At 36.3% G+C, this 27,169-nt stretch overlaps 1 protein-coding gene and 1 pseudogene across 1 annotated transcript in view; both read left to right on the forward strand.

The window, feature by feature from the left end:
• The window catches only part of ARHGAP24 (Rho GTPase activating protein 24), a 638,162-nt gene that overhangs the window by 200,846 nt on the left and 410,147 nt on the right, over positions 1-27,169 (forward strand). The gene's annotated exons all lie outside the window — the stretch shown is intronic.
• LOC150019202 (large ribosomal subunit protein uL4-like) lies at positions 7,001-8,259 on the forward strand (annotated as a pseudogene).

A 27,169-nucleotide genomic window follows, 5' to 3' on the forward strand; every position in this document is an offset into this window, starting at 1 on the left:
ATTAAATTATATTATCACTGATTACTGGAAGAAATAATAATCACTGAGAGATTGATTGATATTGAGTAATTTAATATGCTGCCCACCTAAGCAGAAGTAAATAAAGCTCACCAGGGTACCATTTTGCAAAGTTGCTGCTTGTCTGATCTGCATATTATGGGTGCCAAAATCTTCTCCCCAATTCTCAATGTACTAGAGACATGTATCATAACTCATATCGATACATCTTTAAAATTGCTAGATATTTTTTATAACAATAACATTGAGATTATACAAACCCATGGTGTAGAATTAACTATGTTGAATTATCAAATGTTTAAGCAAATGTAACTTGTAGAGAGTAGGCCAGTAATTACATGGCTTCAAGTATTAATTGCCAATTAACAGTTAATGTGAGAATCCTGCTCAAAAGGAATGAGTGAAAATTATAGTCAGTTGAAAGGACCTATTTTATTAGTCAATAAGTTTTTAAATTTGTGTAAACAAAAAAATGTGTGGTTATTGAGAGTATTTATATTATTTAACTTGGAAAAATAATTATTAGAATGTCTATTTCAAGGTAGTGTCTTTTGCTGGTTTAGTGCAAAATCTAGTTTGTTTGTGTATTTGTGTTTCTCTGATTCTGGAAGGATGGTTATTTGAATTATGTGCCTCAGAACAGATCAGACTCATTGAGCCCTCAGTTTTAATAACCACAAACTGCTACCTTTAAAGAAAGAGACACTTTTATGCCTTTTCTGCATCATTAAGTTCTTTGTCTCATTTTCCAGCCTGAAAACCAAAGGCATGAAACTATACTGATCCAGCAGCTGAGAGCCATATTTAAAATAATTGATTTGAAGTTATCTTAACAACAACTTTCCTGAAATTTTCAATTAGTTAATGTTGAGGTCAGACTAGTTGATGGGCAGTTATATAAAGCCTAGTCTATGTGTTTCAAAGAGTTTGTGGATTCCAGCTTCCCTCAATTTTTGTGTGTTTGCAGTGTTTGAACTTTGGAAGAAAACATTAATCTTAACAGTTTGAGATGATGACTTATTATGACTCTTTTACTTATAATTTTTAGATATTTCTGATGTTTGAAGCCTCTTGATGTGATTGGCTCCAACTGTTCTATTATTGGTCATGACATTTTGTAAATTATAAGACCTAGAAAGATAGATAATATAAAATGTGTTAAGTTACTTATTTTTTGTATTTTTGTCTTTTATTCTGAGTTTTGCAGAGGTTCTCTCTTTTGCCTATTTGTATTTGTAATCCCTTTTGGAGTTAAATTAAATTTTTTTTCTCTAAATCCCAAATTATGAAAAACAAACCTGTGCATTTATTGATATGTCAATTAGTCAAAGGAAAAGCAGAGCAGGTTTTCATGTCTTTATACATCTATGTTAAATATATCAATTTTAAAGGTAATACTTATATAGCTGTTTGTTAAATATATCTATGTATCATATATAAATCTCTATATATGGGCATACAGATATACTTAACATTTTTAAAGCAAAAGTTTAAATGTTCCAAAGAGCATGCAGTGAAATATTTCTTCAGGCACCTAGTTGCCCTCTCAGAGACAGCTCCAGGTACTACTTGCTCAAGTGTTCTCCTGGAGCTAGACAGTGTACACACAAACATATGCGTGTGTTTGTCCTCTTTTTTTGTTGTTTAATAAAGATGCAGCAAACTGCAGATTCCATTCTTTAACATGTTTTTATTTTCCATAAAGTGTTTCTGAGTTTGTGTATATATACCTGTCTACAAATAAAAACCTTCATTTTTATAACTGCTACATAACATTTTATTATATAGATGTATCCCAATTTATTTAATCAGCCTTTTCTTGATGAGCATTTTGTTTCCAATATTCTAATATTAAAAATGATACTTCTGCACAATTTTGCACATGTGAAATATATTACGAAAATAAATTCCTAAAAATAGAAAGTAATTTTAAATATGATAGACATTTACAAATTATCACCTCTGGGAATTTCACCAATTTTTGATACTATCATTAGCAATGTATATGAGTATTTCTTATTCATAACCTCTACAACAGTGTGTGTTGTCATATTTTTTATTTTTGGCAATCTGGTGAAAAATATTATTTGTTTGTGTTGTTCAGTAGTTTCCTGTATTAGGTGATATCATATGCTATTTGTTTTTCATTGCCTGGCTTATTTCGCTAAGCATAATTCTGTCTAGTTCCATCCATGTTGTTGCAAATGGTAGGAGTTCCTTCTTTCTTTCTGCTGCATAGTATTCCACTGTGTAAATGTACTACCGTTTTGGATTCACTCATCTACAGATGGGCACATAGGCTGTTTCCAGCACTTGGCTATTATAAATAGCACTGCTATGAACATAGGGATGTATAAATTTTTTTGAATTGGTGTTTCAAGATTCTTCAGGTATAATCCTAGCAATGGAATTGGTGGGTCAAAAGGCAGTTCCATTTTTAATTTTTTGAGGAAATTCCATAATTTTTCCACAGTGGTTGCACCAGTCTGCATTCCCACCAACAGTGCACTAGTGTTCCCTTTTCTCCACATCCTCACCAGCACTTGTTTTTTGTTCATTTGTTGATGGTGACCATTCTGACTGGTGTGAGGTAGTATCTCAAGGTGGTTTTAATTTGCATCTGTCTGATGGCTAGTGATGTTGAGCATTCTTTCATATACCTATTGGCCCTCTGTATGTCTTCCTTGGGAAAGTGTCTGTTCAGGTCCTTTGCCCATTTTTTAATTGGGTTGTCTCTTTTTTGTGTTGAGAAATGTAAGTTCTTTATATATTTTGGAGATCAATCCTTTTTCTGAGGTATTGTTGGCAAATATGTTTTCTCATATGGTTGGTTCCCTTTTCATCTTGCTGATGTTTTCTTTAGCCAAGCAGAAACTCTTTAGTTTGATGTAGTCCCATTCATTTATTCTTGCCTTTATTTCCCTTGCCTTAGGGGATGTATTGGTGAAAATATTGCTACATGGGATATCTGAAATTTTCCTGCCTGTAATTTCCTCTAGGACTTTTATGGTGTCACAGCTTACATTTCAGTATTTGATCCATTTTGAATTGATTCTAGTGTAGGGTGTAAGTTGATGGTCTACTTTGCTCTTTTGCATGTTCATCTCCAGTTTTCCAAACACCATTTGTTGAAGAGGCTCTTTTCATTCCATTTTATGTTCCTTCCCCCTTTGCCAAATTTAGGTGATCATATAGACCTGGGTTTATTTCTGGGCTCTCTATTCTGTTCCATTGATCTATATGTCTGTTCTTATGCCAGTACCAGACTGTTTTGATTACAGTGGCTTTGTACTATAGTTTGACAACAGGTATTGTGATTCCTCCTACCATGTTCTTCTTCCTCAAGATTGCTTTGGCTATTTGGCATCTTTTTTCGTTTCATATAAGTTTTTGAAGTATTTGTTCTAGGTCTGTGAAATATGTCACTGGTATTTTAATAGGGATTGCATTAAATCTATAAATTGCTTTGGGTACTATGGACATTATAATGATGTTGATTCTTCCCATCCACGAACATGGTATATGCTTCCACTTATTTGTATCTTCCTTACTTTCTTTCTTCAATGTTACATAATTTTCAGAGTACAGGTCTTTTATCTCTTTGGTTAAGTTTATTCCTAGGTACTTTATTTTTCTTGTTGCTATAGTAAATGGGATTTTTTTTCTAGTTTCTATCTCTGAGATTTTTATTGTTGGTATACAAAAATGCCTTCGATTTCTGAATATTGACTTTGTACCCTGCTATTTTGCCAAATTCACTTATTAGGTCCAGTAGTTTTTTGGTGGAGTCTATAGGGTTTTCTATGTATGCTATCATGTCTTCCTTTAATAATGACAGTTTTACTTCCTCTTTTCCAATTTGCCTGATTGCTGTGGCTAGAACTTCCAAGACTATGTTGAATAGGAGTGGAGAGAGTGGGCAGCCTTGTCTTGTTCCTGATCTCTGGGAGAATGCTTTCAGGTCTTTCCCATTGAGTGTGATGTTGGCTTCAGGTTTTTCATATATGGCCTTTATTGTGTTGAGGTATCCTCTCCCTATTCCCATTTTGTTGAGTGTTTTCATCATAAATGAGTTTTCTAGTTTATCAAATGCTTTTACACCATCTATTGATATGATCATGTGATTTTTATCTTTCATTTTGTTTATGTGGTGTATTACATTTATTGATTTGAAAATATTAAACCATTCTTGCAGCCCTGGGATGAATCCCACTTGATCATGGTGTATGATCTTTTTATTGTGTTGCTGGATCCGGTTTGCCAATATTTTGTTGAGGATTTTAGCATCTATGTTCATCATCGATATTGGCCTATAGTTTCCTTTCTTTGTTGTGTCTTGACCTGGTTTTGGAATTAGGGTAATACTGGCTTCACAGAAAAAGTTTGGGAGTCTTCCCTATGCTTGGATTTTTGTGAATAGTTTGAGAAGGTTAGGCATTAGTTCTTCCCTAAATGCTTTGTAAAATTCACCTGTGCAGCCATCTGGTCCAGGGCTTTTGTGTGCTGGGAGTTTTTTTATTACTGCTTCAATTTCACTAGTTGTTATCGGTCTATTCAAGGTTTCTGCTTCTTCATAATTCAGTTTTGGAAGATTATATGTTTCTAGAAATTTTTCCATTTCATCTAGGTTGTCAAATTTCTAGCTGCACAGTTGTTTGTAGTAATTTCTTATAATCCTTTGTATTTCTGTGGTATCAGTTGTGATTTCTCCTCTTTCATTTCTGATTTTATTTATTTGTGTTCTTTCTCTTTTTTTCTTGATTAGTTTGGCTAAAGGCTTGTTGAGTTTGTTTATCTATTCAAAGAAGCATCTTCAGGTTTTATTGATATTATGCATTCTTTGTTTAGTCTCTATATCATTTAATTCTGCTCTGATCTAGATTATTTTCTTCCTTCTCCTTGCTCTGGGCTTTCTTTGTTGTTGTTCCTTTAGTAGTTGTACCTGTAGGGTTAGATATTTTATTTGAGATTCTTCTCTTTAGGTAGGCCTGTATTGCTATGATCTTTCCTCTCAGGACTGCTTTTGCTGTGTGCTATAGGTTTTGAGCCGTTGTGTGTTCATTATCATTTGTTTTCAGAAACTTTTTGATTTCTTTCTTGATATAACTGTTAACCCTCTTATTATTTAATAGCATGTTATTCATTCTCAATGAGTTTGAATATCTTTGAGTTTTTTCCTTGAGGCTGATTTCCAGTTCCAAGCCATTGTGATCTGAAAAGATACTTGATATAATTTCAATATTCTTGAATTTGTTGTGGCTTGTTTTGTGTCCTACCTTGTGGTCAATCTTTGAAAATGTTCTATGTGCACTTGAAAAGAATGTATATTTTGTTTTTTGGGGGTGAAATGTTCTATATATATCATTAAGTCCATTTGATCTAGAGTGTTGTTCAATGCCTCAATATCCTTGGTGTTTCTTTGCTTTGAAGATCTGTCCATTGTTGACAATAGGGTGTTACATTCCCCTATTATGAGTGTTGCTCTTGATGTTCTACTAATAGTTTTCCAAGATTTTCCTTATATATTTGGGTGATCCTATGTTGGGTGCATATATGTTTACAATGTTTATAAACCTCTTGATTATTGTTCCCTGAAGTATTATGAAATGTCCTTCTTTGTATCTTTTTATGGCCTTTGCTGTGAAATCTGTTTTGTCTGATATAAGTATTACTACCCCAGCTTTTTATTCCATATCCATTTGCTTGGAATACTTTTTCCCATCCCTTCACTGTCAGTCTGTGTAAATCTTTTGTTATGAGGTGGGTCTCTTGTAGACAGCATATATGTGGGTCATGTTTTCATATCCATTCCACTACTCTATGTCTTTTGATTGGAGCATTTAATCCATGTACGTTTAAGGTTATTATTGACAGGTATTTATTCATTTCCCTTTGTAACTGTGTTCCTCTCCCCCTCTCTTTATGTGCTTCTTAAAGCAGGCCCTTTGGCATCTCTTGTAATTCGGGTTTGGTGGTGATGTATTCTTTTAGTCTTCCTTTGTCTGGGAAACTTCTTATTTCACCTTCCATTTTGAAAGAGAGCCTTTCTGGGTAGAGTAGTCTTGGTTGTAGGCCTTTGTATTTCATCACTTGAAATATTTTTTGCCATTCCCTTCTGGCTTGTAGTGTTTCTGTTGAGAAATCCACTGATAGCCTTATTGGAGCTCCCTTATATGTTATTTTCTTTTTTTCTATTTCTTCCTTTAGGATTCTCTTTTTGTCTTTGAATGTTACCATTTTAATTATATTGTACCTTGGAGTGGTCCTCCTTGGGTACTTCTTCTTTGGGACCCTCAGTGCTTCCTGTACTTGTGAGACGTTTTCTCTCCTAATGTTTGGGAAGCTTTTTGTCATTACTTTTTCAATCAGGTTTCCTATCCCTAACTCCTCTTCTCCTTCTGGTATCCCTATCATATGGATATTTTTGCATTTTGTGTTGTCCTCTCAAAGCCATACTCCACCTGGCCCACTCCTGGCTCTGCCAGCGGGCAGAGCCTTACTCTCCACACCTGACTCCTCTCAGTGGAAACCTTGGGGCACTGAACAATCTCTGTGCGCTGACAGCTGCAGCTTGGGGAGCTAAGCCAGCCAGAACTCACATCTTGCCCCTTTATTCTTTGTGATCCTCACCAGACAGGTCACTCCAAGATGGTCTTCTCTAATCCAGCAGTGCCAAGGCTCAACTCCTGCCAGTATCCAGATGTTAACTGAGATGCTCTGTCCACACTTAGCCTAAACTCCAGATAGGTCTTGGGAGCAAGCAAGTGCAGCCTCCCCTCACTCCTCCACCATCTTTCTTCACCCTCTTTTTCTGTATAAGTACAAAATAAGCTTGTCTAATTAGGGGGAAATATCCCATGACTCCTTTTATTGGAAAGAACTTAAAATTCTGGACTGACTTAGTAAAAACTGACATCGTTAGTTAGTGTTTACTGAGGGAGCCCCCAAATTGAAAAGAGTGTGGTCTTTTCCTCTCCATGCCATGGTGTGTGCTGGTCCACTGATATCAATGTACTATGAAAAGGCGAACTCATCTGGCTGAAAAGGTTGCTTTTCCTGCTGTGTTCAAGGCTTCCAGTTGACAAGATATTGTGTTCATACCAACTTGTGCAAAAACAATAGGCAGCCCTATGCTGTCAGGGAATTTGCAGGTCATCAAAGCAGTGCTGAGTCTTGGGTGTGGGTGGAGCTGTGGCTTGAATTCCCAGAGTTCAAGGTGGTGGGACTCATCTTTCTTGCCAGGATGCTTTTAGAAATGTGAGGGCCACATGTTTGCACTAACTGGAACCTGGCACTGGTGGCACCAGAGGGAACACAACACAGACGCAATGTGCCATCTGCTCTGCTCTGGCTGCCCCAGCTGTAACAGCACTGGTCATGTCCAAAGGTCATCATATTGGGGAAGTTTCTGAACTTCGCTTGGTGGTTGAAGATAACATTGAAGGTTACAAGAAAACCAAGGAGGCTGTTTTGCTTCTTAAGAAACTTAAGGCCTGGAATGATACCACAAAGATCTATGCCTCTCAGTGAGTGAATGAGAGCTGGCAAGAGCAAAATGGGAATCCATTGTAATATGGAGCACATGGTACCTTACATCATCTATAATGAGGATAGTAGTATCATCAAAGACTTCGGAAACATCCCTGGAATTACTCTGCTCAATGTAAGCAAACTGAACATTTTGAAACTTGCTCTTGGTGGGCACATGGGCCATTTCTGCATTTGGACTGAAAGTGCTTCCTGCAAGTTATATGATCTGTATGGCGCTTGGTGTAAAGCTGCCTTCCTTAAGGTAACTACAACCTTCCCATGCACATGATTAGCAGAATCTTGAAAAGCCCAGAGATCCAAAGGGCCCTCTAAGGAAGCACCACACAATTGGATTCATCACAGAGTCCTGAAGAATAATCCACTGAAAACCCTGAGAATCATGTGCAAGCTAAACCCATATGCAAAGGCTGTGCTAAACCCATATGCAAAGGCTGTGCTCCAGAGCATCATTCTTCACCAGGTGAGAACCATAAGATCTGAGTGGATAAAGCAGTGGCAGCACTAGAAGCTGAATCGGAGAGAAGGGGTTCCAGGCAAGAAGCCCATGGAAGGAAGGATGGAAAGAAGACTGTTGGCAGTACAAAGTAGAAGCCTTTGGTGGGACAAAAGGATGTGGTTAACAAGAAACCAGCAGCTGAGAAGGCCACAGAGAAGAAACCCACCAGAGAAGAAAAGAAGACTGCAGCATAAACTTAAATGTGTTTATTCCATAAAGGTCAAATCACTTTGGATAACTAATTTTGAATAAAAACCTGATTAAAGGCAGCGAGAAACATGAACAAAATGACTGTTTTATAATTTAAACATTTTAATCAATTCTTTTTGGTATATCCAAGTAATATTTTAAAGTTTCACTTAAATAGACCTTCCAAATTTCAAGTTAGATTTAATGTAATTATTTTTATTTTTGTTGCAATTTTAGAGAGAAAGTTCTTTTTTTTAACCATTACTGGTGATTGTTTATATATATATATATATAGATAGATAGATAGATAGATAGATAGATAGATAGATAGATAGATAGATTGGCCCTGGCTGGTTTGGCTCAGTGGATTGAGCGTCGGCCTGCGAGCTAAGTGTCGCTGGTTCGATCTTCCAGTCAGGGCACATCAGAGAAGGAAAACTCTGATTCCAAAAAACCTCTGCTGCCTTGCGGCATACCTCTTCAGGGAAAGGCTAAGGGAGTAAACCCCGACAGAAAATCCGGAGCCGGAGTCCCTAAGGCGGTTTGACGTTGTAGTCAATACCGGCAACTCCTGTGGCGCACCTGAAGTCAAGCTGTATTGACTCCGTCTTTCCCTTGGATCCTTCAGCTGCGAAGAGAGGGGGCGTCTGCTGCATGGGCAACAGCAGACCCTCCATATCACCCTGCCCAGGCTCTGTAGCTTCAGCTTCACTGGAGAGGACACTCCAGCGTCATCGCAGGATGTCGATTCAACACGGGAGGAGACAGATACCGTGTCACTCCCGAGTCGGACTGCACAACCATTCTCGGCAGTGCAGATAGACTCTTAAGAAGCTACACCATCGTCTCTCGAGACGGACGGCTGCCGACAATATATAGATAGATAGATAGATAGATAGATATTACTGTTTCTCTTAATTAATTTTGACCCAGCGGCCTTTATATATTTTCTCCTTTCCACAAATTTTCAGTTGGGTTCCTTGGATATTATAGATAACCAATCATATCTGCTCATAACTGTACCTTCCCAATATAGTCAGCACTAGCTAGCTTCTAAAATAAATACTAGATTTCAATGGCTAAAGTTTTATTTTACAATATACATCAATGCAGTATGATAGGGTCAGGTGGCTCTACTCAAGGAGTAATTCAGGATATAGACTTCTATTTTCTGCTTCCAATCATCGTGGGGTAGAGATTATCAAATTTTTTTTTAATGGTATAGGGCCATACAGTCTGTATTGCAACTACTCAATGGCTGTTGTAGCTTGAAAGCAGCCACAGACAATACATAAATGAATAAGCATGGCTGTGCAATAAAACAAGTGGGGTCTGGCCCATAGCCATAGTTTTCCAACTTCTAGGGCCTCAGAATTCTACACTGGATTTTCTGTATCCAGCAGGCAAATGTGGAATGACTTGGAATGTTTTTATTAGACAGACTTAGAATTAATACACCTTACTTCTGCTCATGTTCTATTTTGTAGAACTCAATTATTTGGCCTTACTTATTGGGAAACATAGCTTAAATATGTACACAAACAAAAAGTAAGAAAAATAGGTATGGTGATCATCCAGCTAATTTCTACTATATTTCTGCTTGACAACCTTTAGAAGAATAATTTATTTATTTTGTATAATTATATTGGCTATAATCACTAGAAAGTATGAAACAACATTGATGAGAGCAAAGAGGCTTTTATTGTCCCTAATGTTAATGACCTGCTACAATTTGTCATCTATCTTGATAGCTAGGTTTAAGCCTAAAAGAGTTGTATTTTATCATGTTATGAAAGAATTTATATTCTTTGTATTTGTGTTCTACAACAAATTTGTATTTCTGTTATGGAAAGACCTGTTTTGGTACAGCCTATGAGCTAAAAATAGCATTTATGGTTTTAAACGATTGTAAAAATAAAAAATGTGAAACAGAGACTGTATGTCACCCACAACTCCTAAAATGTTAACCATATGATTCTTTTGAGAAAATGTTTTTCTCTTTCTCTAGAAGACTACTACTCAAAGTGTAAAGCAGAGACCAATAGAATTAGCAGCAGCTAGAATTTCAACACTATTAACATTTTTGGGCCAAATAATTCTTTGTTCTGGGTACTGTTCTCTGTATGGTAGGATGTTTAGTTGGATCTCTGGCTTCAACCTACCAGATGCCATTAGCACTCTTCCACATTATCAGTACAACACCAACAAATCTCCAAACATTGACAAATGTCCCCTGGTGGACAGAAGCTCCACCTGTTGTGAACCACTGATCTAGAAACTTGATCAAAATACAAATTCATGGCCTCATCCCAGACATACTGAATCAGAATTTGTGGGATTGAGGTCCGCAGTCTGTTTTAACAAGCTCTAAAGATGATTCTTATATACACTAAAGATTGCAAACTTCTGCTTCAGAATATTTCAAAGAACTTTGGACATATCTTTAGAATTACTTGTATATCCATGATGTGCTATTGTCAAGGTAGCATTCTCATAGCATTCTCTATATTTTCTATGTAAATTTAGTGCTTTAGATTTTCTATTGTTTCTGGTGACATTTAATAAATTATATTATCTAGAATATAATCACTTTCAGATTTTAAAATGTATTTTTATAAAGTTGAGCTAAATAATTTCTCATAAATCTTTTTTCACTTTATTTAGCTGACGACTTATTTTATTGTTCTTTCCAGTAATGATTTCTTCCACTTTATCCATTAGTTTTTGTGTTTTGCTAGTTCATTTATTTCAATTTGTATTTTTGTTAGTTCTTCAATTTGGCTTTCCCCAAGTTTTTGCATTGTTCATTTTTTATATGTAATTATGTATTTTAATTTTGTTGTTTAAGATAAGTATTTAAAGTAGAATTATTCTTCTAGGCTCTACTAGGTATCTCCCATGAGTTTAGCTAGGTAATTATTTTAATAGTGATATTTATCTTCGTGTTCTAAAATTTTAGTTTTGATTTCATCTTTGAGTTGTGCTTTTGAAAGGAAAGGTAATTTGTTATAAATTTCCAGTTTCTTAGCTCTTTTTCCTCATTTTGTTGTTAAAATGGTTATCAGAAAAATACTGTTATGCTAATTCTGTTCTTTTGGACTCTATTGAAGGTTTTGTGTAGTTGACTCTTTTAGTAAATCTCTTGGGTTCAACACATAATTGGGTTTCCCTTTGTTTTCCAATTTGTTTTTTTCTTTCATGTGTAATAGTTGAGTTTAGCCCAGTTACTATGTTTTTATGATTAATAATTCTTTCATGTTCTTTTATATTATGCTTTCAGTTTGTATAGGATTTTTAAAAGTATTTTGCTTTTTGTACATGTATGTGTTTTTTATGTGTTTCTTCTGGTCATATGAAAATTTTTAATTTTACTTAAGGAGAGACCTTTGAACTAGAAATTTATATAAAATCCTTAATTCTCTGTATTTTACACAAATCTTGTTTACTCTAGAAGGGTCAATGATTATGGTATCATTTCCCTTACTACTCTTCCTTCACCTCACTGAATTCGGTTAAGTGTTGTATTTCTTAATGTATACCTGTATGTTGTTAAATAAGCTGAAACTTTACTAGCTGTAAGAGAAAAGTAACTTTACATTAAAAATATTTCCAACCTTCTGTTTTTCTTCTCTTGCCCATTTTGTTAAATGATTACATTGTCAGGATGTATAACACTTATAAAAAGTTCTATAAACCTGTCTCCCCATATGTTTTAGTTAAAGAGTCAATGTTTATTCTAATCATTTTGCTATAATTTCCCCTTTCTTTCCTTTTGGCAAAAATTATTACTTAAGTACTTTGTTAAGATGAGCTCATAACAATATACCTTGGTTTTGCGTGTTCAGAAATATGGGTGGATAATTATTGGATCATAGTGTATGCTTTTGAGGTGTTTGTCATCTTTTTTTTTCTACCATTATTTTATGTTGGATATTGTGGCAACAAAAACTGAGATCAGGCTGATATTTAGCTACATAGAAAATATTTGATTTTACTGCCTGCCAACCCAAATAATTTTTTCTTAATCTAACAAACACAGTAATGTAACTTGGATACATTTCACTGTGAAATGGTCCTGATATATATGGTATGTTTTTGTATCCATAAAATCAATTCTTTATTTCTGGAAAATTTCTTTGTGATTTATATTTTAATATTTTGAGTATTATTCCTTTGTCTGATTTTCATATGTATCATTTTGTATAACTCATTGAACTCTCTTTACAAGACATTTTAAATCTTTTCCAGTGCACCTATGCCTTGCAATTTAGTTTGTCTAATTTTGTCTTTACTTATGTTCTTTTCATTTTTTTTCTTCCCTTCCTTTTCCTGAACTTTATCAGCACGTGATATTTTTGTTTTCTCACCATCTATTCTCTGATTTTCATATAGCCATGGGCCCATATAAAAATACATATTGGGAGACAATTAGCAGTTTTACCTACAAGATTGGCCTTCTATAGAGAAAATTTTTCTTGTGCTAAGCTACATGTCGCATAACTGGGGGACTGGAAACATGTGTTACCTGAATAGTTACCTTTATTTTATTGGGACAGGAGAAATTTTCTTGCACCTCTGAGGTGCAAGGCTTCAGAACTCCATGTTGCTGGAATTTACATAATGAGAGATCCGAAGGTAGATTATACAACTTGTTAAAGGACGTACAAAATGAAAACATTCGTATGGTGTTACTGTGTTTTTAAGCCTTTTACATCATATATTTATAGTGGGGACTTAGGATTCCATTTTCTGTTGACAGGTATGTAGCCCAGCTGCCAAGTATGCACTCATTTATAGCAAATTAATATCTAATAGCAATGTCCAATAAAATGCTTGCCTCTCCAAGTTCCATTTAGCTATGCAGTTGCAATTTACCTTGCAATGTATTATTTCTTTGCAGTACAAAGGTGTCATTTGGAGGTTTCTAAATGTTTTAGAATATCAGGAGATAATGTTAGATTTTGTTTTCCCTAGTGAGATAACAGATGTTCTAAGATGCTAATTACCCTAGGAACAGTATCATTTACTTAGAATATATTAGGCTTATTAAAATTTTTTTCCTTGGCTTTTTTCCAATGGATAGCATTTTTTTAATGTGTATTTGGCTCAAGGGAAAATAATAATGAGCACACTGTTGTCTACCTACGGTTTTCAGTTGCTAGTGAAATTTGGCTATTAAAATGTTTAGTATGTCTACATATAGTATTACTGAACTGCCCATATGGAAATTTTAATCTTATTAATGGTTTATCTGATTGGCTCTCTGTGTTTTCCTTTGTTTTTCTCACTGTCTGGCATGTCTTTGGCTGCCTCCATGAGTCTCTTTATCTCTTGATGTGTATCTTTTAGTTATCTGTCAGTCTAATTATAAATTATACATATAGGGAAAGCATATTTAGGGTTATATTTGGATATGTAGAAATTTATACAGTATAAGAGATTTTCAACAAATTAGTGTGCCATCTACTTGTTCCTTAACAAATATTTATTCAGTACCTTTGGTTAGTATAGAACTGTGCTACCATGTATTTAAATTGGGTAATTTCTTATAACTCTGGGCATCTGCAAGGTTCTCAAATTTTAATGCAGTTCCTCAATTTATTCAATTTATTTTGCCTTATGTAAAATACACAATTTCTTGCCCAAAACTTCCTCTAGCAGAGTGATATTTATAACTATGGGCTACATCTATTACCTTTTTACTTTATTTCACTTCTCACTCACCAAGTTCTAGGAAATTAGAATGCAATTTTAGCTTAAGACCTTAGTTTTAATTCCCTTTTTATTGTCAATTGTAAGTCGACAGTTCAAAAGTAATACTTTTAGAATAGGTGTTATTGTTATGAACTTCCTAAAATATTTTTGGGAACCCATTTTTTCCTCTCTAAAGTTAAGCTCTCAGTTGTAGATTTGTTTAGCAACCTGATGCTTCTGGTTTTGGCCCTTGTGAATCAACTTCATTTTTTTCCCCCAAGTAAACGCTTCTTTGATTTTTATTATAGATAGGTCGTTAATTATTTCCCCAGCTACATTCTACAGAAAAATTCCTCCTTCTGAATATATCAGTTACTATTTTTATGATTTTTTCTATTTATATGACTTGACGTTATACTTAAATGTAATTGTGTAACTGATATTTTGCATGTAGCAATTAGCACTCTAAGAAGTGAGAAAAATCTCACAAATATTTTGGTTTCCTTTCAGTCAGTGAGTATTATATATTGATGTATTAATATGAAATGGAGAAATAAAAAGATACCTTGTCTCAGTAATAATGGTTTTAAGAATTTATGAACATAATGTTTTCCAGGTCCATCTATGCTGTTGTAAAGGGTAAAACTTTCTTTCCTTTCTTTTCTTTTTTCTTTCTTTCTTTTTTTTTTAAAGCCAAGCAGTATTCCATTGTGTAAATGTCCCATAGTTGTTTTATCCACTCATCTATTGATGGGCACCTGGGCTGCTTTCAGTTCTTGGCAATTGTAAATAATGCTGCAATGAACATAGGGGTGCTCATGTTCTTTTGAATTACTGTTCTGATTTTTCCAATATTCCAAGAAGTGGGATTACTGGGTCAAAAGGCAGTTCTAGTTTTAATTTTTTGAAGTATCTGCATACTGCTTTCCACAGTGACTGCACTAATATGCATTTTTACCAAGAATGCATAAGAGAAGATCAATAGAGTCCTTTTTTCATCAAGACAATTGCAAGTGCCAAATACTTAATTTAATTTTAACTTATTAGTGTTTGGGTCAAAGTATCCATATAAATTTTTTAAAGTAAAATTTAAATTTCCAACTGAGTTAAAATTTACCTCTGTTTCAGTTATTGTTTTTTTTTTGTTTTTTTTTTAATTTTTTTATTTTGGTTTTTCAATTACAGTTGTCCCCTTTTCCCCCAATTTCTCTCCCCCACCCAACCCACCCCCTCTCCCACAATCATATCCCTCCCCGTTGTCCATGTCCATGAGTCTTTCATACAGGCTCTTCAATTAAACCCTTCCCTTACTTATCCCCCTTCTCTCCCTCTCCCCTCCCCCCTATTGACTGCTATTCTGCTCTTTGTTCTATTTAGTTCCTTTGTTTGTGTTGTTCTTTAGTTTCCTGTATTAGGTGATATCATATGGTATTTTTCTTTCTTTGCCTGGCTTATTTCACTAAGCATAATTCTCTCTAGTTCCATCCATGTTGTTGCAAATGGCATGAGGTCCTTCTTTCTTTCTGCTACATAGTATTCCATTGTGTAAATGTACCACAGTTTTTTGATCCACTCATCTACAGATGGGCACTTAGGTTGTTTCCAGCACTTAGCTATTGTAAACAGTGCTGCAATGAACATAGGGGTGCATAAGTTCTTTTGAATTGGTGTTTCAAGATTCTTCGGGTATAATCCTAGTAGTGGAGTCATTGGTTCAAAAGGCAGTTCCATTTTTAATCTTTTGAGGTAATTCCATACTGTTCTCCATAGTGGCTGCACCAGTGTGCATTCCCACCAACAGTGCAGTAGGGTTCCCGTTTCTCCACATCCTCGCCAGCACTTGTTGCTTGTTGATTTGTTGATGATGGCCATTCTGACTGGTGTAAAATGGTATCTCATTGTGGTTTTTATTTGCATCTCCCTGATGGCTAATGATGTTGAGCATTTTTTCATGTGTCTATGGACCTTCTGTATGTCCTCTTCGGAGAAGTGTTTGTTCAGGTCCCTTGCCCATTTTTTAATTGGGTTGTTTGTTTTCTTGATGTTGAGTCGTATCAGCTCTTTATATATTTTGGAAATCAGTCCCCTGTCTGTGATGTCATTGGCAAATATGTTTTCCCATATGGTTGGTTTCCTTTTCATCTTGCTGATGTTTTCTTTTGCTGAGCAGAAACTCTTCAGTTTGATGTAATCCCATTTATTTATTTTTTCCTTTATTTCTCTTGCTTTAGGAGATGTATCCGTGAAGAGATTGTTACGTGAGATATCTGATATTTTCTTGCCTATGTTTTCCTCTAGGACTTTTATGGTGTCACGGCTTACATTTAAGTCTTTGATCCATCTTGAGTTTATTCTCGTGTGTGGTGTAAGTTGGTGGTCTAGTTTCATTTTTTTGCAGGTCCCTATCCAGTTCTCCCTCCTGTATCAGTTTTTATTTGTCATTGTTTTGGTTGCTGTTAAATATACCTCAGTGGGAAGGAGGTCCTTTCTATGTTGCTCATATTTATAAGTTTCTTCTTTCAGAGAGCCTCAAATAAATATCTTAAAGATTAGGGTCTTCCTCTATGTCAATGCTTAGTAAAATAAGCCAGTCAGAGAAAAACCAATGCCATATGATTTCACTCATATACAGAATCTAATTAACAAACTGAACTAACAAGCAAAACAGACTTACAGAGAGTGAAATGACAGCTCTGGGAGGGCGGTGGTGTTTGGTAAGGGGTGGAGGGATTGAACAAAAAGGAAAAAGGACTCATGGATATGAATAGCAGTGTGGTGATTGCTGTAGGGGTTGGGGGAAGAGGTATAAGGGGGATAACTAGTAATGGAAAAAAATGAAATAAAAGAATTTATGAGCTCTATATGCCAAGTATTCTATAGAGTTACTCAGATTAATAAATTTGTTTTGCCTCTAATTATCACTAATATTACTCAATTACCTCATTTTTAAATTTAAGCCTGGAGGTAAATTAAAATCATTATAATATTCAAATAAAAGCTCAGCTTTCTCTCAATTTTCAGGAACTGTAGCATCTTCAAATATGCCCAAAGACTTGTGACTATTCTCAGAAGATGTCTAGAGTGTGTTCAATGAGGTATTTCTTTGACTTCAAATAGATTTTGTCAATTTTTTCCTGTCTTGCATTTTTCTTTGCCTCATGTCCAATATTTAGTTCTGTCCACAAGACACTGCTTTTCATACTTAAGTACCAATACCACTATTGGTAATCCAGTGGTGTTAGACTTGACCTGTATTCCTAAAATATTCCCATCTTCAATGAAACTACCACTAATATCAATTCCTTCAAATGTTACTCTTTTTCTTTGTTTTATTTGTCCTAGATCCCAGGCTTGAGTGTCTGGGCCAAAAGACCCTTTCAGTGACAGTCCCTTGAGATACTCAGAATTATTTCTACCTTTTAACTCTTATCTACCCTCCTTGAAAAAAGATGTTTTCTTCTCCTATGATTCAAATAAATCTAATCCACACATTTAAAACCAAATCAAACATTCCTGAATCCTTATATGAACACACCTTCATATCAGGTGGAGAATAGTTGGAAAATAGCATAACATTTCAAAACATCTATGGTTGTTAACTATTTATTTCTGCTCATTAGACCATTGTATGATTACTTTCAGTAGGTTTTATTCATAGTGAGTACACGAACTACTTTTTAACTAACATCATTTTTAATTGCCAGTTTCTCCCATTTCTAGTTGAAAATTTTGTTGAGGAAAAGAAAGAACCATGAAGAATTTATCTACTAAAAAAGTATGGTGTCAAATCACAATTAAACCTTTCTCAATATCCAACAATAACTTTATTCATTTATTACCAATTCCCTATTAGCTTTTTCAAATAATCATCACCCTCTTTAATTTCCCAAGCCCACTTAGTGGTTCTCCACTCTGGGCAGATGATTTCACTAGTTTAAATAGTACACACACTATATAGACTGCCCTCTTTTCACTGATGTGTGTACCACCTTTTCCTACTTTTTCATCCTTTCTGTGCTTAAGGAAGTAGCTTGGAGGATCTTGCTAACACATATATCCCCAATGAATGAAGATTTTCAGAGGTGCTGATATATTTTTTAGATTTGTTACACTTCTCTCCTTTGTTGCACCATACCAGAATTCTCAGACTAAGGTTTATTCTCATTGCCTCTCTTTACATTCCACTTTCTCTTCATTTCACTAAGAACTGCCTTCAAATTCTATTGAGTTCCTCTTTCTGGATTCTAAGTTATTTACCATGGGTTAGTTGTCTTAATCTTCATGCACAATTTGATGTAATCATCCATTTTTCCTTGCTTTGCTTCTATCATATTGTACTTTTTTTTGTTTTCTTGTGGATCATCTCTCTTTTCCATCTCTTGAGTTCATTTTCTAACTATGAGGATTTCTCGTGGTATAGGACTTGACCTTCACTATTCTTCTCTTTAGATACTTTCTTATAGTGAATTTATAATATAAACTGCGTTCCCAAAGTAATATCTCTAGTCTCAATCTTATATGGATATTCTCATTTTACAGTCCTTTGGCACTTGAATTTTCCACTATTACTCTGAATTCAAAGTGCCAACACAAACTCGTCATATATCTTCTAGCTCTAAAATCTTAAGTTATTTAACCTCTCTGTACTTCAGTTTTGTCATCTATAAAATGGAAATATTAATAGCAGATTTCACAGGTTTGTGAATATATATAAATATATATATATATGAATACATATATTCAACACTGGTTGGTTTGGCTCAGTGGATTGAGCGTCGGCCTGCGAGCTAAGTGTTGCTGGTTCGATCTTCCAGTCAGGGCACATCAGAGAAGGGAAACTCTGATTCCAAAAAACCTCCGCTGCCTTGCGACATACCTCTTCAGGGGAAAGGCTAAGGGAGTAAACCCCGACAGAAAATCCGGAGCCGGAGTCCCTAAGGCGGTTTGACGTTGTAGTCAACACCGGCAACTCCTGCGGCGCACCTGAAGCCAAGCTGTATTGACTCCGTCTTTCCCTTGGACCCTTCAGCTGCGAAGAGAGGGGGCGTCTGCTGCATGGGCAACAGCAGACCCTCCATATCACCCTGCCCAGGCTCTGTAGCTTCAGCTTCACTGGAGAGGACACTCCAGCGTCATCGCAAGATGTCGATTCAACACGGGAGGAGACAGATACTGTGTCACTCCCGAGTGGGACTGCACAACCATTCTCGGCGGTGCAGATAGACTCTTAAGAAGCTACACCATCGTCTCTCAAGACGGACGGCTGCCGACTCGACTTGATATTCAACACTAGCCATTATTATCACATCTTGACACACCATTGGCAATTAAATTATGTTATTATTATTACCATTCACTGAAAATAGAGTGGAAAGGCTAAATTTTATTCCTTTATTGAAACTCTTTCCACAATCTGGAATTGTCAATTCAATCCAATCATCCTTGTGACCCATGACCCATTGTAAAAATTTGAATTTCTTCATGAAGTCTCTCCTGCTAAATCCAAGGCTAATCAATTTCTCCCTTTTCTTTTAATGTCATTTTTACACTAATTACATATACTCATTTGAGGTGTATCTTCCTTCAAACCAAACTGTAAGGAGCTAGTGGCATGAATTTATACTTCTCTTGTCTTGCTCTCAGTGTTTTGCTACCTATGAACATGGTAAGCACTTAAATAATTTTTTGAGGGAAAGAAAAGTTAATATCTTTAAAGGTTCCCAAAGTGTCACAGTTATAGACACAATAATTTCTGGCATAGTTAAATGTGTCAGCAGTATTAAATCTGGAGCCAAGTGCAACTGGGAAAATGTACAAGCTACATAAATTGAATGGTTGAGCTGCATAATCAGCATTGCATAGAAGTCAGTGTATTTTTTGTTTAGTCCTAAAGGTTTTATTGTGACTCAATGCATACTCATAAATATAATCATAGAGGGTTCAGATCCACTAACCAAGAAGCTGAATTCAGCCAAGGTTAGAGCCAGGGTTATAGTCCAAAGATCTTTCACATCAACTTTATGGTCTCTATAACCAAAAGTTTGGCAACCAGTAGTAAGGGGGTGGTCACAAAGAATAAAAGTTTTAGGTTGATATACCACATTGATTAGGCCTCACTGTTTTTTTCTTTTTTTAAACAACTCATACATTTGCATTTTAAGTATTCTTCAATAATAGTTTCCAATATTTATATATGTGTTGTCAATAGCCACAAATGGTAACCACTAACCACATCTCGCTATTGAAGATTTGAAATGTGACTAATCTGAATTTAGATGTGCTCTAAGTGTAAAAACACTTTATTTCAAAAATATTGTATGAAATAAAAAGATAAAATATCTCAATAATTTCAACATATATCAATGCTGCATGTTTGGCTCTGTTGGATTAAGTAAAATGCATGATTAACATTAATTTCAGTTGTTTTCACTTTTATTGATGTAGATACTAGATAATGTTAAATCAAAAGTTTGGCTTGTGTCATATTTCTCTTGTACAGAGCTAATCTAGATAAAAGAGATATTTTAAGTTGCTCTTTGAAATAGGAAGATGTATTAACATAGAATACTACTGCTAAGAATTAGGATTGTGGTTCTCATTCCTGTTGGTCTTGATCCAAAATCTACACTCCTTTTGCTTCATCTCCTGAACAGAAGATTCTTCTACACCACACACCCTGTCAGTTACACCACACTGTTGTCCTAGTCTATGCCCTTGGAAGTCAGCACCATGGCAGGCCAGAAATGTGGCATAGCTTTGTAATAACTTGTCTCATCTTCACTCCTTCTTACCAATCATGAAGGTATTTTACATTCATAACTCTAGCTTCACCTCGATTTAAGAAGAACTGCCGTAGTTATTTAGCTAGAGAAATAATTTTGTACTAGTCTTTTGGTGCTTTATTGTGGATATATTTAATGATACTAGATTGTATATGTAATATGATACAAATTCTTCTGAGTAAGATTATGTTTGACTTAGTGGTTTTAGTTCAGCTGTCCTAAGAAACTTAGAGAAGAGCCTGTTGCAATTTAATATTCTTTCTTAACACCTTTTGGCACAACTTGAAAAAATAAAGGAATGCATTTTTTAGCTGACATGTAGCTTCTCCAAAACCATCTACTAGTTATGAAAAGAGAAATTCTGTAAGTGATAGCAGCTTGTATAAAACCAAAGAAAACTCCATGACAATCAATTTAACAATATAGGACTGTGTATTCTTGCTCCTTTCTCTTCCCTTCTAGTATTAACAACTTTAATTTCATTAGTGTGTTTGTGTGTATTTGTGTGTTCTCACAATGTGTGGGGCATCTTGTCAATCCAGATCAGTGAGAACAAGGAGTCTCCAGAAGCTTTATTTTTTAACTTAAATTACAGTTTGTATATAATTACTAGAGTATACCATCATGGGCAGATAGGGGATATCTTCTGAATAATTTTCATTTAAATCACTTTTGTTTATTTTTTCTTTTTCTTCCAACTGTATTAGGGAGTACTTGAAAAATAAAATTGTATATATTTAGTGTACAAAGGGATGATTTGACATATATAAATATTATGAAATGATTATCACAATTAAGTTAATTCACACACCCATTACCTACCTAATTATTTTTTTCATCACCATTTATTCTCCCCTATAGCCACTTTCACCTCCACCAGCCCACCTTCCCCCAATTACCACACTATTGTCCATGTCCATAAATTCTTTTTCTTTTTTTTTTGCATAATCTCTCCACCCTCTCCAGTCTCCCCACCCAGAGCTGTTAGCCTGCTCTCTGTTTATGAGTCTGTCTTTATTTTTCTTGTTATTTAGTTTGTTCATTAGAATCTACATGTGAGTGAAATCATATGGTATTTGTCTTTCTCTGACTTATTTCACTTAGCATAATGCTCTCCAGGTCTATCCATGCTATTGTAAAGGCTAAAATTTTCTTGTTTTTCACAGATGAATGGTAATTCATTTTGTAGATGTACCATAGCTGCTTTTTTCACTCATCTACTGATGGACACTTGGGCTGCTTCCAAATATTGGCTACTGTAAATAATGCTGCAATGAACATAGGGTGCATATATTCTCTTGATTAGTGTTTCAGGTTTCTTTAGGTAAATTCCCAGAAGTGGAATCGCTGAGTCATAAAGTAGTTCTATTTTTATTTTTATGAAGTAACTCCATACTGCTTTTTTTAGTGACTGCACCAGTCTGCATTCCCACTAACAGTGCACAAGGGTTCTCCTTTCTTCATATACTCACCAGCACTTGACAGGTGTGAGGTGATATCTTATTGTGGTTTTGATTTGCATTTTTCTGATGATTAGTGATGAACATCTTTTCATATGTCTATTGGCCATCTGTATGTTCTATTTAGAGAAATGTCTGCACGTCCTTTGCCCATTTTTTAATTGGAATTTTTTTTTTTTTTTTTTTTTGTGTGTGTGTGTGTGTGTGTGTGTGGCAACAAGCTCCTTTGGCTTTTTCTTGTCTGGAAAGCTCTTTATTTCTTTTTCATTTTTAAATGATAGTCTTGCTAGGTAAAGTAGCCCTGGTTGTAGATCCTTGCTTTTCATCACTTTGAATATTTCATGGCAATCCTTTTCTGTCTAGAAAAGTTTCTGTTGAAAATCAGCTGACAGTCTTATAGAAGTTCCCTTGTAGGTAACTAACTGCCTTTTTCTTGTAGCTTTTAAGATTCTCTCTTTGTCATTAACCTTTGGCATTTTAATTATGATGTCTCTTGGTGTGGACCTCCTTGGGTGTACCTTGTTTTGTACTCTCTGTGCTTCCTGGACTTGTATGTCTTTTTCCTTCACCAGGTTAGGGAAATTTTTGTCCATTATTTCTTTAAATAGGTTCTCATTCCCTTGCACTGTCTCTTCTTCTTGTACCATAATGATGTGGATGTTTATGTTTCATGTTGTCCAAAGTTCCCCTAAACTGTCCTTATTTTTTAAATTATTTACTTTCTTTTTCTTGCTCTGATTGGTTTTCTTCTACCTTGCCTTCCAACTCACTGATTCTGTCCTCTGCTTTATCCAAGCTATTTATTTTTTCCAGTGTATTCTTTATTTTAGATATTGCATTAATTATCTCTGACTCATACTATTTTATGGTTTCTGTGGGTTCCTTAATGCTGTTGAGCACCCTTATAATCATTACTTTGAACTGTATATCTGATAAATTGTTTTCCTTCTTTTTTTTTAGCTCTTCTTCTGGAGAATTCTCTTGTTCTTTTATTTGGGGTCTGCTTCTTTGTCTCCTCATTTTGGCTGCCTCTTTGTGTTTGTTTCTATTTCTTTTTTCCCTCTTTTATTTTTTGGTTTTTCAATTACAGTTGTTTCTGTGTATTGGGTAGATCTACTATGACTCTCAGTCTTAGTAAGCTGGCCTTAGGTAGTAGGTGTACTGTGAGACCCAGTGGCTCAGTCTTCCTGATCACCTGAGCTGAGTGCTCTAGGAATGTTCCTTGTGCATATTATGTGGGCCTTCCAGTTGTAATTGAGTCTTGATTGCTTTTGGCTTGGCCATATGTGGGATCAACCCTTAGGGAGGCTGACTATGAGGCAAACCCCCAACACGCTGTGCAGATGCTAATCACATGAAGTACAATTCACCTCAGTGTTTGATACCTGCCAAGATCTCTCTGTGGATATGCTACTTGTGAAGTTGATTGAATCCTGTTCTGCTGTAGTTTGAAGCTGGTCACTGAGTGTACTGGTCTGGGCCTCTTCTGAGGGACTTTGGTGCAGATTTATGTCAGACACTTCCTGTAACTGGCCCTGAGAAACCTATTTGGAGCTGTCAGCAATCCACAGTTTGTGGCTCCCTCTACCTGGCCTTGATACATGTGGCAAGGTCCAAGCTGCACTCCAAGGCTGACTTTTACCAGCACTGGGCCTGGGGGTGGGACAGCAAAAGTCTCAAAGAACCCAGAGATCTACCTCAGCCTGCAGGTTGCCTGTTAGGCTTATTCACTGAGAGAGCCTCCAGCTCTCTCAGCATGACATAAATTCCACAGGGTGGGTTGAGAAGGATTCCAGTGGGTGGGGTTATTACTACCAGGCTGATGCCACATGAAGGGGACTGCTCTGCCCAAGAAAGATGGCATCTGCAGTATGGAGAATGACTCAATACAGGGATCCTGGCAACAGACCCTTAGCTCTCTCCCCAGAGCCGCCAACCTCAGACTCTCCTCATGTGGCTCTAGTTCACTCTGCCAGAGCCCAGGATGAGTGTCTGTGAACACAGTTTTGTGTGTCGGTCCTTTAAGAGGATGGCTGCATCCTTAGCTGTCTCTCCCTGGCAGACAAGAATCCTGCTGCTTTTCACAGCCAGATATTATGTGGGTGACTTTTCCAGTTCTGATGCGCTAGGCTTAGAAGCCTGACTTCGGGTTTAGAACTCACACTTCTCAGGGGGATACCCCACCCCCTTAGCTGATATATCCCTCCAGAACTTAGGCTGCTACCTGTGGGAGCTCAGCCAGCCCTCTTACACCTCTGCACTTCCAGTCTTGATGTGGCTTCTTCTTTAAGTCCTTGGTTAAAAGACTCTCTAGCTAGTCTTCAGTTGTGTATTCAGGATGATTTTTCTGTAATTTAGTTGTAATTTCAGTTTGATCCTGGGAGGGGGTTAGTGTTGCCATCTTGGATCCCCATTTAAGTCATTTTTAGACAGTTGCATCTAATATATACCTAATGAAATAGCTATCTATTTTATGATTCCATACCATAAATGTCTGTTCTTGTTGATTATTTTTCAACTTGTCCTAACATCACCCAGAAGAGAAGAATGTAGCACATGAAACTGAGAATCAGACATGACCACTGTTATCTTTAATCAGTCTTGGACAAAACCTCTTTCTCACTCAGCAGCTTCAGGACTGATTCCGTCGTCGTCGGCAGCCGTCCGTCTCGAGAGACGATGGTGTAGCTTCTTAAGAGTCTATCTGCACCGCCGAGAATGGCTGTGCAGTCCGACTCGGGAGTGACACGGTATCTGTCTCCTCCCGTGTTGAATCGACATCTTGCGATGACGCTGGAGTGTCCTCTCCAGTGAAGCTGAAGCTACAGAGCCTGGGCAGGGTGATATGGAGGGTCTGCTGTTGCCCATGCAGCAGACGCCCCCTCTCTTCGCAGCTGAAGGGTCCAAGGGAAAGACGGAGTCAATACAGCTTGGCTTCAGGTGCGCTGCAGGAGTTGCCGATGTTGACTACAACATCAAATCGCCTTAGGGACTCCGGCTCCGGATTTTCTGTCGGGGTTTACTCCCTTAGCCTTTCCCCTGAAGAGGTATGCCGCAAGGCAGTGGAGGTTTTTTGGAGTCAGAGTTTTCCTTCTCTGATGTGCCCTGACTGGAAGATCGAACCAGCGACACTTAGCTCGCAGGCCGATGCTCAATCCACTGAGCCAAACCAGCCAGGGTTAAAAATAGAACATAGATATCAAGATAATGCTGAAGAAAGTTTAGAGGATGAGGGTACTTGTCAAAAAAGAAAATGCATTTGGTTAATGGGGCTTAGTGAAGATGAAGAAAACATTACTTAATTCATATTAATAAGTAATATAATACTTTTAATGAAATTACTTTAATAAAGATATTTCTCTTAATTTTAAAAATATTATAGTATTTTAAAAAAATTTTTAGAACCTAACCCCCCTTTTTGTACTAGTTCCATTTTTGTATAACACGAATTTGCATAACACGGCATTTGTTAGGAACCTAACAACCATATTATGTGGGGGTTACCTGCAATATTAAACTCTGTATCTATTTATGGAGTAAATAATTTCTAAAAAAGGAAAAACTGGCCATTATTTTTATTAAGCACCTATAAAATTGTGAAAGATTTACTAAGATCCATCCAGATTTTAAAGCAGCTGTGTATTAGCATCAATACCAAAGGGAAGAATGGACTAATATGTTATGGTGAGAGACTGAAAAAGTCTGAAATATTGCTTAGTTTGTGAATTACTAATGTTGACATAAGAAATGTTCAAGTCTGTAGAGAATTTTTATGAGTTTATTTGAGCCAAATTGATGACAATTGCTGGGAAGCAAAATCTGAATGGATTGAGAAAATGCTCTGGAGAATGGCAATTTTATAGCTTATCTTATACATTAAAATAAAAGGAGCAGATATAAGGAGAGTTACATGAAATCCATTGGTGATGGGTTAAGGGGACTGTAGAAAGCATAGTGGGGAAATCTCTGGGGTTGGATAAAAAGTAAAACAGAGAGACACATACTTCTTTTACATTGGTAGTTACAGGATAGTTAATAATCAACAAGAACAGCTCACAGAAATGGTATGCTGGTAATCAGATCACAATGAGGGGTTCTGTGGTCTCTGCTCTGGTGCAGTGGTTGTGTCCTGAGGGTCTGGAAAAAGTATTACTCTGACATTTCAAAGGTATGTTATCTTAAACTTAAAAAGACAATAAATCACTTAAAGTAAAGATTCACCTTTGTCAAGGAAGTCTCAGGCTTGGGCCATAACTACACAAGATGACCTGCTTCTAATGTTTTAATTTCAGACCACCCTGTGTGATTATTTTCTGTCTCTGTGTTTAAAGGGCCTGCCATGCTGGCCTCCCCCAATACTGTCAGGTTTAGTATATGCTCCTTTTTTTATCCACACTAAGAAAATTACTAGGGAGGAAAGCAATTCTTATTTATTAAGCACGTCTTTTTATTTTATGTATTTTCTGGCTTTGACATCAGAGAATTTGCTGATCCTGAGGGATAGCCCCTCCCTGAAAGAGCCAATTTCTCAAATTAGTGAAGGACTTTCCCTAGAGCACCCCTTTCAAATCCAAACAAACTAAACCAGTGCCCACACTCCCAAACATCTCCTCTATCGACTCTTAAAAATTCTTACACCCCAGACTACTATCCGTTTGCCCTAATTACCCTAGAGCCAGGTAGGTATCACTAACAAGCTTTATACCCCAGAGCCCACTGAAATTATTCAATCTAGCTAATCCTAAACACAGACTACCTCCCCCATTCCTTTGCACAGAAACCACAATAAATTTGACCCACATTCCTCCTCTCCCCCTCCTTCCATCTCACTTCCTCTAACTTCAGACCAACCCTGGTGCCCTCCTCTTTGCTCCCCTCCATGGCATGGGATGGCATGGAAGGATGTGCCCTATAGGATCTGTAAGTATGACAAACTAGCTTTTCAGTAACAGTTTTCTCCTAATCTGTTAGCCTTGCCA

The sequence above is a fragment of the Furipterus horrens genome, unplaced genomic scaffold (assembly GCF_987537825.1).
Source record: "Furipterus horrens unplaced genomic scaffold, mFurHor1.1.pri manual_scaffold_2, whole genome shotgun sequence".
NCBI lineage: Eukaryota > Metazoa > Chordata > Mammalia > Chiroptera > Furipteridae > Furipterus > Furipterus horrens.